The sequence below is a fragment of the Anneissia japonica genome, unplaced genomic scaffold, assembly GCF_011630105.1.
Source record: "Anneissia japonica isolate Jap-2015-1 unplaced genomic scaffold, ASM1163010v1 scaffold2994_len2133135_cov197, whole genome shotgun sequence".
NCBI classification, from domain to species: Eukaryota; Metazoa; Echinodermata; class Crinoidea; order Comatulida; family Comatulidae; genus Anneissia; species Anneissia japonica.
The window spans coordinates 1,064,583-1,084,119 of record NW_022728550.1 but is presented as its reverse complement, the minus strand read 5'-3'; the positions used below and the strand labels follow the sequence as shown (position 1 = coordinate 1,084,119).

The window sequence follows — 19,537 nt, the reverse complement described above, 5'->3', positions numbered from 1 at the left end:
TGGTCATTTAGTGAATTTTTTTGTTTGTAGACATTAGCGAATTGTACAAACTGAATCATAATTTTTTAGTGAAATCCCAACTAAAATCAATGCTAAATTGGATTGTAGATGTCTAACCAATACTGGTCATTGCCTCAGTTTGAAGTAGATCACAGGTGGCATGCAAATATTAAATTTGATTAATATACAGAGGCTACGTTAAGACTTGGAGATAAGCCAGGCTTGAGTTAAGCCTGGCTCAACGTCAAGCCCGGCTTAACTTTGCCTGGCGTTCAGACTGGTGGGTTTAGCCAGTCGAGAATTTGCATAATAATGAACCGTAACCAGGAAACGTGTTTCAAAACATAGCTCGCGAAATATACGCTTGCTCACAGCGTACGTAATTGAATGCTGATTGGTCAAACACGGTGAAGCGCCAGGCCTAGTTACTATAGGAACACAGCCCGGCTTGAGATAAGCCACCTAGTTCAGACTGGCAGGTGGATAAACCTGGTGAGTTGAGCCGGGTATATCCACCTTGTCTGAACTACGCCTAAAACTATACACTAATAATAAATCCAGTATTCTTCTTGGAATTGCAGTTGTGAATATACAATTTTTCTAGTGAAAATTTGTGGGGTGCACTTAAATTATAGTCTTGCAGTGGTTGTAGTGAAAGTATGGTGTGTTAAAGCATAAATCATCAAGAGACTAACACAAAATCTGTTTTGTTTGTGTAGAAAATAATTTGGACAAATATGAAAGAAGATAAGAACATTTCATGATGAGCAACTTATATCCAGCAAATGTTTAAAAGGAAGAAATAAAAACCACACAATTTCCTAGGCAGGTTATACAGTAGTTACATTTTCAGTCTGCTGAAATCAGTTTTGTGTAACTGCAATTATCATTATTAACTGTTTTATCAAGATGAAGCAATTTTTTCTTGCACTAAGTCTATTCTTTAATTATCTTTTTTGTTATGTTTTTGATCCATTTAAAAAGTTTTGTTCATGTATACTTTCAAAAATTATTAAATTAAAAAATTTGTGTGTGAGGAATGAATTCCAATTTTCTAGATGTTCTTCCTCACTAAATTTGTTTAGTAATATCATCGCAGAAGAATTTAGAATGAATGCCTGAAGCTTAGCAGCACTGGGTGTCTGAAATGGTACAGTCTTGATTACTTCTATTCTAACTACTGTGTTATTTTAGCCATACTCAAAATAATTGAACTTACTATGGTAGCCAGCAGAAATAGATATTCATATTTCAGTCCCCATGGTAATAATGGTAGCTAATAGAAATACTTAATGTGGCAAGTCAATTTACATTCGTTCACCTCATAATCACCAGTTTGTTAATTTATTTTCCTCTTTTTGTTAGATAGATTCCATCATTCTATTCATTTATTTTCCTCTCCATGTTGGATAGATTCCATCAGTCAGGGTAGGAGCACCAAATTCCTGGATGTGACTGGTGATTGGTGTGGCCAGTGTACATTTGGACAGATCCAGTCTGCTCCGCGACAATTAATGTCTAAGCCCGTTTAGCCCAGGTGTCTAGGGAGTGGAAAGCATTTTTTGTTCTGGCTTTACATCTTATTATTATTATAATATTATAATTAATATTATCATTATGTTAATTAATTTGTAACTGTAATTGTTATCTTATAGGGTACCATCTGTTGAAAGTGCAAAAATTATGTCTACTTTGCAATTGGCTACGATGGCGCGTGAAGTCTACTGGCTATAGGATAACATTTACGGATGACAAAAGTAGGCTACCTTCATTTTGTTCTGCCATGTAAGTAAACCTCTTGATTTAATAATATACTGATTAGCTTGACATTCTCATCTTTAACTGCTTGATATAGTATGCAGGTGACATTACCATTTCCCCTACACTTGAATATAGACAGATAAAATTGCCATTCTCCCTCCTTCCCCACTGTTGGATACTGACAGAAATTGTCATCTTCTCTAACCCCTAAATAAAGACAGATGAAACTGGCATTCATACCATTAGTTGATGAACTTGCATTGACCCTGTCTTATACCCCTAGATACTGAAATTTTCATTCATTCTCCTACCCTGCAGCTGGATAGACAGATAACCTTTACATTTGCCCATCCAGAGAGATATTTGATGTTTAAAAAAACATTCACTTGCAAGCAACAAAGATGACAGCTATGGACAGCTAAGTAGCTGATTTGATGCATTCATATTAATAAAAGATTATTAGTTGTCGTAAAAATCAAATATATATTCCATCAGTTTCTGCACGTCTATGAATTTATTATGAGGGAATTTTGACTCCTGAAATGATTTATTGAAGTATGTTGTATGTTTTTTTCATATGCTTTGATGAAATTTGATAGAAATGTTTTAAGAAAATATAAAAGTTAATGATTTTTGCTATGTTAGTAGGAACTAGTTATATGAATATTGTTGTATTATTAGTAGTTCATTCTAGAAATAGTGTCTTGCTTAATTTTCACCAACTTTTTCTCTGGGTTAAAGAGCAAGAAATCAAAAAATAAAACAACTTGCTGGCATTGCTGCTTCTTTTATGTGATAATAAACTGGTAATAAATTTATATTTGGAGCCACCTAAGAACATACTCAACATACTCTGCTGTGTTGTGATGTTACGGTGGCCCATAAGTGTCACAGCAAAACCTTCAAAACATTTAAAACATTTCAAAAGTTTTGTCGCAATGTTTTGAAATTTTTGCCATGATTCTTATGAGCCACTGTAACTATGTTTACACTTGGACAGATTTAAAAACAAGTTATACAAGAGCGACCACTCACCCTCCACGCATTCCTTCACGTTTAAATACGGTACAGGGACAAGTTATTATATTGGGGTTTTTGGAAGAGCTAATAAGATAGAAATTGTTATATTATTAGAATGTTTATTTGTACAAAACAAATTATTATTTCGAATATTGATTTGTACAAATTTAAAATATCTTAAAATTGAATTAAAAAAAATTTCTTAATGACAGAAATTTAACTACAGAGATTAACAAATAAATGAAAATTATTAACCATGAGAAAGTTAACAAAGATTGAAGAGATACGCCTTCAAATTCTTTTTAAATACAAGGAGTTAAGGTGCCTCACGAAGATCAGCCGGTAATGAATTCCACAACTTTGAGGCAGCTACAGAGAATACTGTAGGTCTTGAGATGTGATGCGGGTGCTGATAGTATAGACGTGTCAGTGGTTCATCTCAGAGACCAAGAACATGTTGCAGAATGAGACTTCAATAGTTGAACAATGTATTGTGGAGCATTATGGTTGAGAGCCTTGTATGTGAGGAGTAAAATCTTGAATGAGATGCGCTCGTTTATTAGTAGCCAATTAGTGGTATTGGTAGTAATGTACAGTCCTTGCTGAAACCCCTGTTTTGTAGGTGTAGGGAGAACCCTGGAGTCCAACTTAAAAAAATGATGCTGGACACTTTTAAATTTCTGGAAGCAAGAACACGAACAAGAACAAGAACAGCATTGAGGCTCTGGGGGTCAGCGCCTTGCGTGGACCCAATAACATTTACTAAATTTGGAAAAACATGATATTTATCAATGCTATTATTTATTACTTACCTGTACTTAAATTATTATATAATTATTTATCAGGAGATTTACTTTACTTTATAACAAGCATTATTATATGATAATTATTTTGAACTAAATCTATATTAAAGGACCTTAACCAAAGGTTCTAAAAATAGGCACTCCATTAAGGGACCATGTGAAAAAATTATTCTAAAAAATAGATTGGTTTATTTTAGAAAATTATAGACAGGCTACCCCTCCCCACCGCCACCTCCATCTGTCATGACTTATCGGTCCAAAGACAAACATTCTATTGAATGTGGGACCTAATAATGCTTGCCAACCGTCAGGCAAATCCTGTTACTGCCAATGACCATATCATGGAAATAGCTAAATCTTTATTTGCATTACTATTAATATTGTACTATTACTATTAGTATTTAATATTTATAATTCTGATAAAATTTATGCTTTTATTATTAATAATTATCATTATGATTAATATTTTTATCAGTAATTTTAAACCCTTCAACACTCTGAATTCTCTCAATCATTAGTTATTAAGTTACAATTATTGTTTTATAAAATCAATTTGATTTCTTATGAAGAACATTCTAAATAATTTTTATTGTTAGAAAATGACTACAGACAATGTTCATTAACATTAATGTGGTAAGCCTAAGCCAGCGTCTATTTCCAGAGTTATGTGTAATTTGTTTTTCTGCTGCTGGATTTTTCTGATATTTGGCTTGATTAATACCTGTCACTGGTAATCATGATTGACCAAACACAGTAAAATACGAGCTATAGGTTACAGAATGATGGTAGGAACTTAAGAGTGGCATAAAAATGAGGTATTTAACATAAGCTTTAGCCCTAATAACAGGGTTTTTAATTAATGTTATAATTATAATTGCCATGATTTATGCATTTCACCTCTATGTAGGATCAGTAGGAAGGCTTTAAATTATGAGATCCTGAATTGGAGAAGAGCTAGAGCTTGGAAGAGATAAATCAGAAAGTGTGTGATGTATCAGCTTGTCATGGAATGTCAATAATAAGATGTAGGGAATATGTTTTGACCTTTTACCCATATTTTACTTTAATTTGTACTGTATATTCATGATTGAATGATTTTAAGTGATTATATTTATTTCATTTTTTATTTTTATAAATTTATATAAAGTTCATACTTCTAGGTTATCAACAAAATTATGACAGATGGCATTTGTGTTATTATTAATAGAGGCTCTTTAATTTTTTTTACATGAATTTTTTTAAGGAATAAAATGCAGAATATTTAATAAGAAATTGTTCTAACAGATGGGACCGTATTATTCTAGAAACGTTAATCACATTTAAAACAAACACTATGACATGTAGATCTTACTATTATGGGATGGGAATGAAGCAGTGACCTGGCTGCTGTTACAAACATCATGTGTCTTAATATAAATAATCTTATCAATAATGATAAATATAATAATAATAATAATAATAATAATAATAATAATAATAATAATAATAATAATATATTCATTTCCTCCACAAAAACTTTCAAGTATAATAATTTTAGGAGTAGGCAAAGAAACGACAGTTCCTATAATAATAACCATATCAGATCTGTCTACTGAACACGACCATCCCACTGCCTGCCAAAAAACAGATGAGGAGCAATGATCTTGCCTCGGGTAGAGATTTACATTGCTATTGATCTAGTGGTGTAGATCATTTTTTTTACACAAATGAACAGCAGGATACTATGCATGAAATCATCATGATGCTGAACAGAAATCAACAATTCAGCAATAGAATCTTTATCATAAATATTTTAATTTAAATAAATACAGTAATAAGCAAATTAATATTAGTATCCAATCAACCTAATCGTCTGCAAACCAATTCAGCTTTTATTAATAATGGTGGACTTACAATAATTTGATTAAGTAATGAACATGCATTGTTATGACCTACAGTATGGAGCTTATCACATTAATAACCAGTCATTTTATCAAACGCCTATTGATCCTGCCATAATTTTGCAGCAGTGATCAGGCACCCACTACTGCTAGGTGTGAGAGACTTGACCAAGACAAGCAAACAGTGAGGATTTGAACCCCAGACTTCAAGATTGAGAGTACGAATTGCAACTGCTGCATCTACAGCTTCCACAATTATTAAGATGAAAGACAATGCCTTTGTTAAACAGTGTGAGTATTTTAACAAACCTTTTGTGAAAGATGTAATGAGATAGTCAGCAGGTGACCAACATTATAATGACCCATTTTCTTAGAAAGTTCATTGGCGACTATTCTTTGTCTCAATTTACACATTGTCAATCTCTTTATTTAAGATTTAGCTAATTGATATTAAGGATTTATATAATTGAATGAATTGAATTGTTAGCCAGCTCAATAATAAACGTAATTTTAGTATTTTCTTGTGAATTACATGCCATTAAAAAGGTAGTATAATGAGTTTACAAACAGTATCATAACCAGTGTATCCTATTTCCTTCCATACTTATATTTAGTGAATAATTATTTTACTTTAATTTTGTTGTTATTAAATTTAAGGTATTATAAAATAATATTTTATGAAATTTTCATTTTTGATTTTGTGAAACTTAGTCAAAAAGTAACAAGTAACATGATGTGTATGTTTATTGCATAATAAATAATGTTATATAATGATTTTAATAATTAATGGTTTTAGTGCAATATAATATTGAAGAGTGCTACTGGGGAAATAAGGGGATATTTCAACCCCTGTCTCAGGGTCAACATTTTTTTATAATTGAACGTGATTTTTTTGCTTCAAAAAACATTCATTTCTGGGAGGTGGTGCAAATATTTCTGGGGGGTTTCATCCCTCATACTCCTCGCATAAGTACCACATTGAATAATGTTGGTGATCATTTGTTATACTGTACAATTTTTTTGTATTTTACACTAGAAGAGAAATTTAAAATGATGACATTGTCATCTGAGAAAGACAAAATCTTCAAGAAAGTATATAGCTTAACATGTTTGTGCATTACCTGATAGGTAAGAGATTCTGTCAAATGTATACCATTCTTTCAATATACTAAATAAATATTCCAAAGTCTACATTTCCCTTAAGAGCAAATTTGCCCCAAAGCAATAAGAGATGTGTCTGAGTTTGAAACTGATGTTGATCTAATGAATCAGCCACAAGGCTATAGAATCCTCATTGCTGTCTTCGATATATTTGTTTTTTTATAGTCCACAACTATATTGAAGTTGTGCCTGACTTACACATGCAGTATCATCGCTTGTATAGTGAATGTGATTCCTGATGATGACATATTTAATGTTGAAATATTGAATCCCAACACGATGGTGTGCATTTCAATACTTGGAGTGTGTACTTCTTAGCCTGAATGTGTTTTTTATAATTTATTGATTTTTGTGGTTTTTTGGCTACACAGGGTTCTTGGTTCAGTTCATAACTGAAATTGACCTGTAAACCAAACCTCAAAGGTTTGGTTTTAAGAGCATCAGACTCACAGGGATGTAGTTATGGTAGGCAGGCAGGCCACCCAGCCTTGAGGTTTTCCACCCACTGGAGTCTAAAGCTCAGTAATTTCATGGCCTTCCACCCACCATTATTATCACACTTTTCCATCCTTAAAATCCACTCTTATTATTTAGAGTTTACTAATTTTATCACCCACCAACCCTTAAAATGTTTATCACCCACCCTTAATTTTCTATAGCTTCAACCCTGGATTCATTCTAGGAATATTGCCATCAAATTTGTTAAAAACTCCCCTTAAACACTATCTGAGTGAGTGATGAAACATTTATTATTTGTAGAGGGCGCTCTGCATGTAATTGAATATTTTAGATATGCCTATTCTGATATAAGAGAGTTTTACTCTTTTTCTAGATGTTAGAATTGAAGTGACAGTGACATCCAAACATGAATGAGCAGTTTGCTGTACAGAAGCTGTAGAGCTTGAAGTGCCTTACTAACGCTTATTAGACTCGTCTGTTAGAAAGTGATCATCTGTCAGAATGGACTGCATTAGGTCATACAAGAGTAGCTGCAGAATCCAATTTTGTTTATGCTTTACTAGCTGTCTTTATCTCATACTGTATCCATATACTTTTTTTTTTCAGAGTATATGTAACCAACGTCCATAACATCTTATCAATCACTTAATATTTAGAGATTTTAATGTATATGTAAAATAAACTCCAAAAATTAAATTTAGGGTCAACCAAACTCAAAGGCTAATAAGATATTCTGTTAATAGTTAAAGAAAACAATAAATTTTTAATAAATATAATTTTTTTAATAAATATAATTTTGATTTTCTTTACCTTTATATTTGATTTTGGTGGAGGTTTTATCTAATCATTAAGTTTAATGTTATATTTAATGTGATTGGTGTTTCTGTTTTCATGATTACCTGTAAACATCTTTTAAAATTGTATATGTTACAATTAAAAAATGTTAACTCTAGTTCTATTAATTCATTTAAATCTGCGATCGAAGTATGTTTGGCTGACCATCCGCTCAAATTTGCGCCCTATGTTAAATTTTAATATATTGTTTTTTTGAGGGGCCTATAAGCATCGTTTTGCTTGGCCTCTATACCCAGGAGGATCAGACTGAAGAAGACTCTCTTGGGATACAAGTAAACAAGTAAATATAATTGTAATCCTTACAAAAAAATATTTGAAAATGTGTGGTTTTATATAGTTTATATAGATGCAAAGATACAAGCATACAGTAACTTGCTTCTACAGCACTAACTTGGCATTTAAGATCGGCCTACATAACCTGAATTTAATTCATTCTCAGGGTCATTAAACTTCATTAATTACTATTAGCACAACTTGTATGCAATGTGGAGAAGTGTATATTGCATCAAGTCATGATTGTTATTTATTATCACACCTTTGAACACAGTTTTCAAAATACATAGCATATGCTTTAAATGACAGTATATGAACTTCAACATGTTCTAAATTCTCAAACATCCCCATCCAAAGACCTGTATTTGCATTCATATTCATTCCTATTTAATAAGTCAATTGCAAAATATTGTTTTAATTGCAAACTATGCTTGTATTTTTGATACAATTTGCAAATACAATAAAATACCATTGCCTAGTTCATACCTTCATTTCAGAAATATTTCAATACATCCATACATTTTGTGACTGAACAGGTAGAGTACAGGGGCGGATCCAGAGATGTCAAAAAAGTACGGAAATGGTGGCTGAAAATGGGGCTGATTGAGGCAACACTATCCTAGGGGGTGCAAAAATAACCTTTGAGGCATTTTAGGCGATCAATTTTTTTTTTTTTTTTTTTTTCACTTTCCAACCCGGCATGGCCCGGCCCCCCTAAATCTGCCCCTGGAGTAAGTCATTGCCTTTAATTCTAGGCCTACTCCATAATTAAGGTGAAGGGAGAGAGTGATACAAGCTAGGTGAACTCTGATCAAACACAGTAGATGGCCATTATTCATTAACAACCTTTGCATAGGACAGTTAATCTTTTCCTATTGTTGTTTGGTTGCCGCAACTTAATGATGAATTAATTGTTATAGGATACTTTTCTTATAATAATATGTCGTTCTTATAGCACTTAATGCCTTTACAAAGCCTCTAAGCGCTTCACATTACTACCCCGGTCATTGTATCAAACACGTATGGAACACATTGAACACCAAATTAAATTATTAAGTTAAATTATATTATTATTCTATAATATTGCAGCTAGTAATCAGCGCAGTTGTGTTGGAACCTACCAGGTACCCACTTGTACTCCTGAGTGGAGAGAGGCAACCGTAGATAAAGTGCCTTGCCCAAGGACACAAGCGATTTGCACAGTGAGAGTTTCGAACCACCGACCTCGAGGTTGGGAGTCCAAGCCACAACCAATCCGCCAACCGCTTCATAAATTAAATTAGAACTTTCTTTCTATTGTTAAAATCTTTCAAAAATCATATAATTTTTATTTTTATTTAATTTGTTTGTTTGTATTTGTAATTTCAGTGTTTGATATCTAGACACCAAAGAAGAACAATGTCCCCACATTCATCGTGTATCCAGAGAAAAGAAAGATTTCTATTCTATCCTATCCATAGAGCTATTAAACAACTAGAGTGCTGACAAGATGTCGAAGCAATGCAGAGTTATGTATGTGTACCATCCAAGATGGCCGCCGTAGTAAAGCGCCACCTCAGGCTTAGTATACATATTATTACCATAAATAAGCCCTCTGATTGACTATTATTTCATTAATGATAATGAGTAATGGTAATAACAAATTATTAAACTATCGTAGGCAAAACGAGGCCAAGTGGAGCATATTATTCAAAAATAAAGGACCAAGGAATGAAAATTAAAATCTTGTGCATTACACCCATACACCGCAACGCTCGAGTTTCAAGCATACGGGTAACTAGCTGTACTGAACTGTCTGTGTAAGTTGAGGGCGCAACTGCAAATGATGGTGCTTAGGCAAAATTTGATTGGCTAAATCTATGGGCAGCCATCTTGGATGGTACACACACACACACCCCTGCTTATTTCGAACATCGAATACATTGCAGTTAGCGCTCTAGTATTATTATATCTCTACGATCCTATCTGATTTAGGTAACTTCCATATTTTCTCCCATACTAACAAAAATTGAATAATTATATTTGCTCAATTATTATCTAACAGTATTCACTGGATGTGTTTGAAAGCTTTGCAAAGAAAGTTCCAGTCCTAAAATGTTTTTTGCCTTGGGGACTTGAGATGACTCACATTGGTTCCATTGAACAATGGAATTGATAATCATACTTCTCTTCCATTAATTTCTGGAAACACTGCTCATTAAAACCCTCTCATTTTTTTCATTATAATATAAAAAGGATGCATTATTAATTTTTTTTTTTCGAGGTGAAATTACAGTCTAAATGTGGTCATTAACCTCAAATCTGAAGAGTTCATGATCTCGTCTGTTTTTTATATCATGTGTGTATCATGTGTCGGAAGGTACTTCACATCAGTTCCATATTACTATTTGTCGGCTTTCTGTTGTAGATGAAATTTTACTATAAACAAACTGATTTTTATCAGTGACAAAGGAAATAATTGTCAACAATCTTTAATATATTTGAAATTAATATTTTATGTCACCATCCGTCTTTCATCCTTCAGTCTCTATCCGTCTTCAGAAGGATTTACTATTCACCGAAATACATATTTCTAATAGATGATTTGTGATAGGCCCCAAAGCAAGAGTTCTATTTCACAAAATAATAAGCCTATGTATAATACATAACCAATAATTAAATATGATTAAAAGTACATTTATTATGAATGTATTATGAAAAAAAAAATAAACACCAAAATATATCTTATTAAAAATGGCTGAAATTACTAACTATTTTTGCTCCTTTATTTTCCCTTTCAAAGCTTATACATTTTGCGCTACAAATTCTAAATTATTGTTATTACATGCATGGAAATATTTCAGACCAGTGATACAGGAATTTCCGAAATTCATAAAAGTAATTTGAACTTTGATATTCATCTCAAATATTTTATGAACAAAATATCCAGGATAGTAGTGAACTTGACTATGTTGGCATAGGGCCTACTTGAAATATTTTATATGTAATACCAGATCCCCAGCCAGTTGCTAACTACCTTAGGAGGTTGATAGTGGGCTAGCAACCTCTGAGCTCTGACTTTTTAAGCAAATAATTACTGCCAACTGTGCTGCAATGAGCCAGTTTATTGTATTTTAGATGAGAGGAGATTGGCAATTGATCTTGAAGAGGGTTCTGGACAGGCTTCTGGACAGGGTGTCAATATGAATATGTGCACACACTACACAATAATAGTTTTAGCTAATCGTATTTTTTAAACTACTAGTTCCCTGTCTCTTATACACATCTAGATGTGTATAAGAGACAGTATATATATATCAAATTAGGTTTAATAAAGAGTTATAAAGCATAACTAACTGAATGTCTCCTTGGGGACACAGTGTCTTAAATTAAATAAAATTCCAGCTCTCTTTTTAATATTATTTAATACACCCACCTCTTCCCCCTCGGACCATAGGTCCCCATTGGATTGTTTTTGCTAAGGCCTGGGACTTGGATATTTCTTATGATTTTTCGGAACATGGTTCTAGTCTGAAAGTCTGAAGACAGTCTTTAGCTAGAGTATGCCTACTTAGTTTCCTGCTTATAATTTCAAAGTAACTAAATTACTTCGATTTTCCCCAAGGTTTTTTTTTATAAGTAAATTTAGTACTAATGGCCGATTAATGGGGAAAAAGGTTGACTATTGTCTTTGTTCTATTTATTGTTGTCTAGGAAGAATAAAACCTGATCAATAAGACTGGGTTCCTGCTTTAATTCTCTTCACTAATCCCCTCTCGTCTATTTACGCAAGACCATGTTTCTAAATAATTTCAATAACATTGGAGAATAATGTATCAGACCACTTGATGACTGGTTTTGGGGGTTTTCTTCATCATATTTGTCCATACAGTACTACAAATTTGCGGTAGTCGTCTGTTAAAATTATTGCAGATAACTGAAAGTCTATCCTCTGTTTTAGTATTCTCAATGTTTCCGTAATCTCTGTCTCCCATGCTGAGGACGTTCGCCAAGGTGCTGCTGCGACACAGTCGCGAGGAAAGAGTTTTGGTAAAGTTTTACATCCGTTTTAGTGGTACTTTAAGATTTTATTGCCTTGGGTCTTATACTTTGAATGTTATGCTTTATATTGTTACTAAACCTGTGATTTGGATTGATGAAGCCAATGCGGTTGTTGACTCAATGCTAAAAGTTATCTGGGAGTACCATTTACCCTTTTTGTTCCCCAGACAAATAAAGTTTCCTCCATTTTAATAAATCTTTCACCCCTTCTTGAATGGATAATTTACGCTCATTATTGATTGACCGTGTGTGAAAATGCAGAAAAGTAAGTCATGAAAAGGCAATACAAATACAATCGAGGGTCGGTGGAACCATTCGTTTATTTGAGTTCCATGGTTGAATCTACCTTTCCAAACGCCTTAATGCTGCCGTCTACCCATGGAGACTAACCATATTATTAGTGTTTCTGTTGTGTTGTTATTTTAGTTATTAGTATTATTATTATTTCGTCTTGTTTGTTTAATATATATTGCTTTCATTAAAATAAAACATAGGCCTATTTCCAATCACAAACTGATCAGAAAAATAGAGAGCAAGAGGATAACCATAATTTTTAATTGGATATTGAATGATGACTGTGGTGGCGTATATAGTGGTGCGCAGGGTGGAGTGGGTTGCGTACGCTCCAACCCCTTAAGCTCGCCCTCATTCACCCCCATTAAGGATGTCGAAGCAAAAGAATCAGGATCAAGTAGTTTAAATCATCTGATATCTCCTTATTTTGTAAGTTAGCTCCCCTTCACTTAATCAACCCCTCACCCATTTCAAGACTCAGGTATGCCACTGGCTGTCTGATTAGCCCTACTCCAGGATCCGAAAACTTTATATGTAGGAAATGATTTATATAGGCCTAATAACTTCTACATCAACTCAACCGCGGCAGAAGCGGGGGGGGGGGCAGTGGGGCCATTGGCCCACCCACCTTTTCTACTGGGGAGCCTGGCCCCTCCACTTTTTTGACTTTGTGACTGTTTCCAGCACCAGTGACAAACATTTTACGAACGCTGCAATGTCATTATTATTATTATTATTATTATTAGGCCTATTATTATTATTATTATTATTATTATTATTATTATTATTAGGCCTATTATTATTATTATTAGGCTATTATTATTATTATTATTATTATTATTATTATTATTATTAGGCCTATTATTATTATTATTATTATTTGGTGCTTAGACACCTTGTTTATTTACGCCGTATAAATTGACCTTATTATCATTACAAAATATAGATTTTTTTTCATTTTCTAACTAGCATTACAAGTTCCCTTTTTGAGTTGAGCAAATGTTGATTGACGTCTGTATACGCGCGTCTGTAAAGTTTCCTTGAAAACCACCATCAAGCATGAAGAAAAAAAATCGCCTTCCTTCGTGAATTATGTATTTAGGCGTATGGGGGGGAGGTAGGCACACTTAATGGAGCGACGCTCTAGTTTTCGTTATGCTAATCACGAAGATGTATGGGTAAGTGTAACTGTAACTGATTGGCTTACAATAAACCTTCAAACTAGCGGAATATAACCACATTTAAACTCCATCTAATTTAACGAAAACAATAAGATAATTAATTAGGCCATTTTAAAAAATAAAATTCTCTTAAGGTTGACTATAAGGTTGTAAAAACTGTATTGAGTAAAAAAATCTTTCGAATAAAAAGATCTTTCCTAGACATTAGGAATTAATCATTTGTGATACAAAATGATAGGCTATGTCAAGTGTTATATTGAACAGTGGCAGATTCAAGGGGGAACGGGCCCCCAGCCTCCTAACTTTTTCAAAATTATAAAAAATTATGTTCAAATATGAAGTCTGAGAGTGTAATTTCCCGCCACCTAGAGATGCCATAATCAGAAATTTTCTTACTCCAGCCCCAACCATTGTGGGGCTGAGGTGGTATAGATCCTCCATCTGCTAAAGTTCTCAGTGGCGAATTCAAGGTTACCCAGCTGACCCGCCCCCCACCCTAAATTGTTGAAAAAAAATGGAGATATAAAGAAAATTATATTCAAATTTTATGTCTGGAGTTGCAATTTCCGGCCATCTAGAGGTGCCATAATCACAATTTTCTTACCTGAGCCCCAACATGCTTGGGCTAATAGATCTTCTATCTGTGAAAGTACCCTCCCTGGGCCTTCTATTTCGAATTTCTGGATCCGCCACGGTAAATTACAACAAATATTATGAAGTCATATTACAGCAGATTGGTGCCTATAATATAACTTATAAAATTCGCCAAACTTCAAAATATATCCGTAGCTGGACCCCCACCGGGGGCCCTTGGCGGCTCCCTGGCCCCCAGCCAAGATATTCGTTTCGCTCGCATACTGACCTTATGAAATTCCCCCCCCCCCCCCCCCTCTTATACACATCTAGATGTGTATAAGGCCGTTGTATCAACTACTGACAGTGGTAGAAATTTCCATTCTCTGTGTAGAAAGTTCAGATGTCTCCGCAGCGTTCATAAAGTCCGTCTCATTCCAAGAAATCGATACAAGATTAGTAAGTCTAGTGAGGTTTGCAAACAATAACAGGTAAAAGGTATGGGACCAGATGCGACGTAAAGTCAATAATAATTGACATAAACAATTCGAAGAACGTCTTTTGTAAAGCATCGCAATTGTTGTTAATTATAAAACTAGGCAATTTAGAGTATTGAGGGCAAACAGACGAGAACAATCCCACCTATTACAGTACTGGGTATATTGTTAACAATGGCCTTCATCCACTGTGAGAGAGTGCTGCTCACTGAAAGTGTTATCACTTTAAGGCAGTATAAATAATTAAGTAAAATAAAAATTCTTAAGAGCCTTGGTTGGTTTTCACTCATTTGTTTAATTAGTAAACACTTCTTACTAGGCTTTCCTGTTGGAAATCATTCTCTCTTATTTCCGGCAGTTCAGCCTTTTCCATTCCTTTGCTAGACTCGCACCTTTGCATGCTATCTTCAGTTGTTTTTCTTGATTGATATATGTTAAAGTCAGGCTCCGGAGGGGGAAAAAACTGATATGTTGTTAACTGATTTTTCTAAGACAGAAAAAACTAGTTTGATCAAAAACTACTTTACCCCCAGTTTTTAAATATTCAAAAATTGTATCTCCTTCACCATTCCCCAGTTTTTCGTCCAAACAACTTTTTTCTGACTTAGAAAAATCAGTTCTACAACATAGGCCTATCAATTTTTTTTCCTCCGGAGACTTTTCTCTGGTAATGATTTTTTTTTTCGAAATCGCTAATCGCCTGTGCCTCCCACCATTAATTAGATAGTTTAGATTAATCTATACTGAATGACAAATGACATTTTAAGTCGAATAACGTTAATTGTTATCAGTTTTATTCACGAGTCCAGTTTACTTCTTACTCTTCTTACCTAAACTCAACCAACAATCAATATCATTACCGGTATTGTCTCCGTCGTCACCAAGACTGTCTCCACCCAGTTTCATATGCGACGGCCGGCTGCTTACAGTTTTTATCAGGGGCGGATCCAGAGATGTCCGAAAGTTGGGAGCTAAAGTATGGGCCGATCGAGATAACATTACGCTAGGGGTCCGGGGCATGTCCCCGCGAAAATGTGGTGTTCTAGACACCCGAAAATAACCTATGGGGAACTTTGGGCGATAATTTTTTTCTTTTTCTTTCTCTTTTCTTTTGTTTGTTTTTTTTTCGCTTTCCAAAAAAAAACGGGGGGGGGGGAAGTGGGCCTAAATCGCCCTTGTGTATTGTTAATGTACATTATACTTTTTTAGTACGAATGGTAGGCCCTATATCTCATTTGTTTTACAAAATTTCAATCTCATTCATTAAAGAAAGTCATCTTAGTTGATAAAAACTAAGATGTAATGAAATGGAATGAAATTTCAATAAAATTATAAATCATGAAAACGATTCAAGATGACACACACAGAAATAATGGTATTATTTGTGTATATAATAATTGGCAAGAACAAATATTTCTCGTACAAATAGGCCTATTCAATAATTGAAAATAGGATTATAATTGAAGTTATCAGCTGGAAATCGACAGATTTGACACAAAGTAACCAAAGTTGACGCGAAATAGCCAAAAGTGATGCAATATAGCCAACATGGACGCGATATAGCCAAAGTTGACGCGAAAGTGCGCCTCCAGCGTTCGCCAGTCACCCTTTCTGACTCGGACGCCAAAATGGTTGGTGCAATTTAATATTAATGTGTGTATTATATCTAATCATCTTGTTACACACAAGTGGAAAATACACCCATTTGTTGCTTTTTAGTAATAATAAATATTGGAAGAATTTATTTACATGGCCATTTTTAGTTTTTGTTAGTATTGTATCGGTAATTTATAGCTAAATCCTGCTACCTTTGCTAAGAAATGGTGTTGCCATAGTTGGCAGCCCATTGCCGAGCCAGAATTGCCAAAGGAAGGCAACTTTTTGCCGGCCGACCTACCTAGGCCGCGCCTAGACCTAGAGTCCTTTGCTTCAAAATACTGCTTGGAAAGTCAAAAAACTTTGACTGAAACAGCCTATAGCAGAAAATAAATTTAATGTACGTCGTCAAACCAAGGAAATTGGTTGTTCGTAAACAGATTTGTTTGTACAATAATTATTTTAAATAATAGGCATACCACCATAGGCCTAGGCCTACATACAATGTGTGCTTGTCTTTCTCGCCTGGCCAGGCCTAGTCGTTTCGTAGGCTAAGAGTGATGCTAGCCAGTCGCCTAAAACATTGCCCAATAGACCGAATCGGCAACTCCAGCTATTGACATATAGGCTTAGTGCTAAGTAAATGTATACATCAACTATGTAAACCATGTGTGCTCATTAAACACATTATATTGAGGCAGATATGTTTTTTTAGACAGCGACCCAAAGTAAAGTAAGGCAGTAGGCCTATGTTTTTATGTGTGATTTATACCTTTGCAATCTTCATGTATTTTATTTAGGCTCTGGAATGCTGCTAGTGTACTAAGGTAGGCTACATATATAGGCCTATAGGCCTAGGCTGCACTGTGAGTGTGCAGCCTTCACCCAGGCTTGGAGCAGGGAGGGAGTTGTTATGCCTCAACTATATATCTCTGTAGTCGAGTACTGTAGGTAATTAAAGTAGAAAATAACCCTCAACTGTAATGATTGCTCAACCAAACTTGTGAAACGGGCTGGTGATAATAGGAGTAGTTGGTACGTAATAATATGTCATATGATGATAATTATCCTCGGCAGTAACTACAAACATCCTATGATTTAATTTTGGATTTAAAATAACTGTAAAATAATACTCTTGCAACGAATGGGGAGATTCGTCTTTTTTTTTCTTGCGGCGATAGCATTTGCCATGAATAATATTCTTGACTTGGGCCTAGGCCTAAAAACTACCTCTGCCAGCGACGACTCCACTAGAGCAATATGCACGTTGTGAAGGCACCGTACCTTGACCAGGGCAGGGAGCAGGGAAGGAGTTGTTATGCCTTGACTATATACAGTATATCTCTGTAGTCGAGTAGGTAATAAAGTATCCTAATACCTACTATAAGTCATGTGACCCGAGCCGCTGATTCGGTCTATTGAAGCCACGTGTGCTGCGTATATCGTAATGCTTTTCTAAATATATTATTTGTCTTCATTGTACAGTATTATTATCATATTTAAAATGTTGTTTATTACTAATCCAAATGTCAGCTTAAACACAAACACGATCACATCGTGCCTTCACTATTGTCAAGTACAGGTGTGGAAAATCCCAAATAGTTCATTCTGAACATACGCATGGACATGAATGTGCAGTTTTGAAGCACAGACAGCCTTGTAGCTTTATGGAAGGGATATATTTATATTTCCCATGCTAAAGATAATGCTAAAACGACATTTCTTCAGTGATTTTCTTATGTAAAACACATATTATACTACACTATTAAAATTATACAAGTACAGTACAGCTATTCTCTCACCAACAACATTTTGATTTAATAGAGATAATCAACAAAATCACGATCTGTAGATGACGATGTACAGTCGAATCGTAGTTTATACTATGGCCTATGTAGTAAAAATTTGCTGAGACTGCCGACCCCAGAGAATTTAAGGTTTTGGATTTTTGCCGACCTAATTTTTTCCAAATTTTATGGCCTGAGTTGGCCATAGCCTAGCTAAAAGTAAGCCTGCTAAGTACTAGGCCAGGCTGTCCTAGGCTAGTCCTACTTATAGGAGCAGATAAGCCTAGTACTATGCTTAAGGTTTGACTAGGTGAACTACAGTAGGCCTAGTTTTCACTTTATTGGTCAAATTCAAGCCAAAATTGCCTCAGATTATGTGAAATATTAAATCGACAAAAACCTGCTTTTTGATTTATGAAACAGACTTTCTTCAGTCCTCTAGGCCTAGGGGCCTAGGCCTTGGCCCTATTATTACTACTTCTACTTCTTTACTCTGCATATGCCTTCAGTCAGGATATCTCGCTGAGGCAACAACAGGGGTAACTCCCTACTCATCTCAAAAGATGTAGCCTACTGGGTTCTTTAAAGTGCATTGTGTACACTATGACTAGGCTACTAGACTACTACCAGCCTTGGCTTGCCTAGTAGTAGCCTAGTAGAAATAGGGAGAAGGCTAGGTAGAGCTAGCTAAGCTAGGTTAGACTTAAAACATGATTTTGCCTATAACCAATTTATATTATGCATTAGGTATGATTATCCCTTTGCCAAAAATACTATTCCGCGAACTTTTTGTAACCAAGACATTGCAAGTTAGAAAATATTTGTGGCAGTTGTGAAAAATAGTGGCAGCGCTAGGATATCCTCGACAGCAGGGCAACGCTCCCAGGAGACAGGACGAGAGTTGTACTTTGACGTGTAGTGCCATCCAATGGCCGTAGGGCTTAGCGGAGGAAGGGTTTGGGAGGTGTTCCCCTCCCCAATGAAAACATTTTCAAAAATGAGCTGACCTAAGGATGGTATTTTCTCGTATCTCATTGGCGTCCAACCTACTAATTTATATAGGCCTATCCGATTCAGGCCAACATTTGATATAAACGTCTTAAAATATATATTTTTTTTATCCCCAACAAATCTCTCCTAACTTCCTTATGGGAATTATTAGTATTAATTACATTTCCTGCCACATTTTCTTAATTCTTTATCATCTTGATGCTACACCTCATATTACAATCACATAATTAATTATAAATGCACATCAGTTACGCCTAATCGCACCACCTGGTCTCGCAGGATAAATCTGTCCACCGTTCAGTTAACTGCACAGACTTCAACAGTCTTACCCTTGCATTCTGCTGA

At 34.7% G+C, this 19,537-nt stretch overlaps 1 long non-coding RNA gene across 6 annotated transcripts in view; it reads left to right on the top strand.

The window, feature by feature from the left end:
• Positions 1–13,689, top strand: part of LOC117114341 — a 53,153-nt gene extending 39,464 nt beyond the window's left edge. For 3 of the 6 annotated variants that reach the window (XR_004446346.1, XR_004446341.1, XR_004446342.1), the window contains 5 exons: positions 1,656–1,785; positions 4,492–4,609; positions 5,591–5,755; positions 6,501–6,592; positions 7,458–7,619. This is a non-coding gene — a long non-coding RNA (uncharacterized LOC117114341). Of the gene's footprint in view, positions 1–1,655; positions 1,786–4,491; positions 4,610–5,590; positions 5,756–6,500; positions 6,593–7,457; positions 7,620–13,516 lie in introns of those variants that run through there. The other 3 variants (XR_004446343.1, XR_004446345.1, XR_004446344.1) reach the window with 3 other exon arrangements.
• Positions 13,690–19,537: the final 5,848 nt, after the last annotated feature.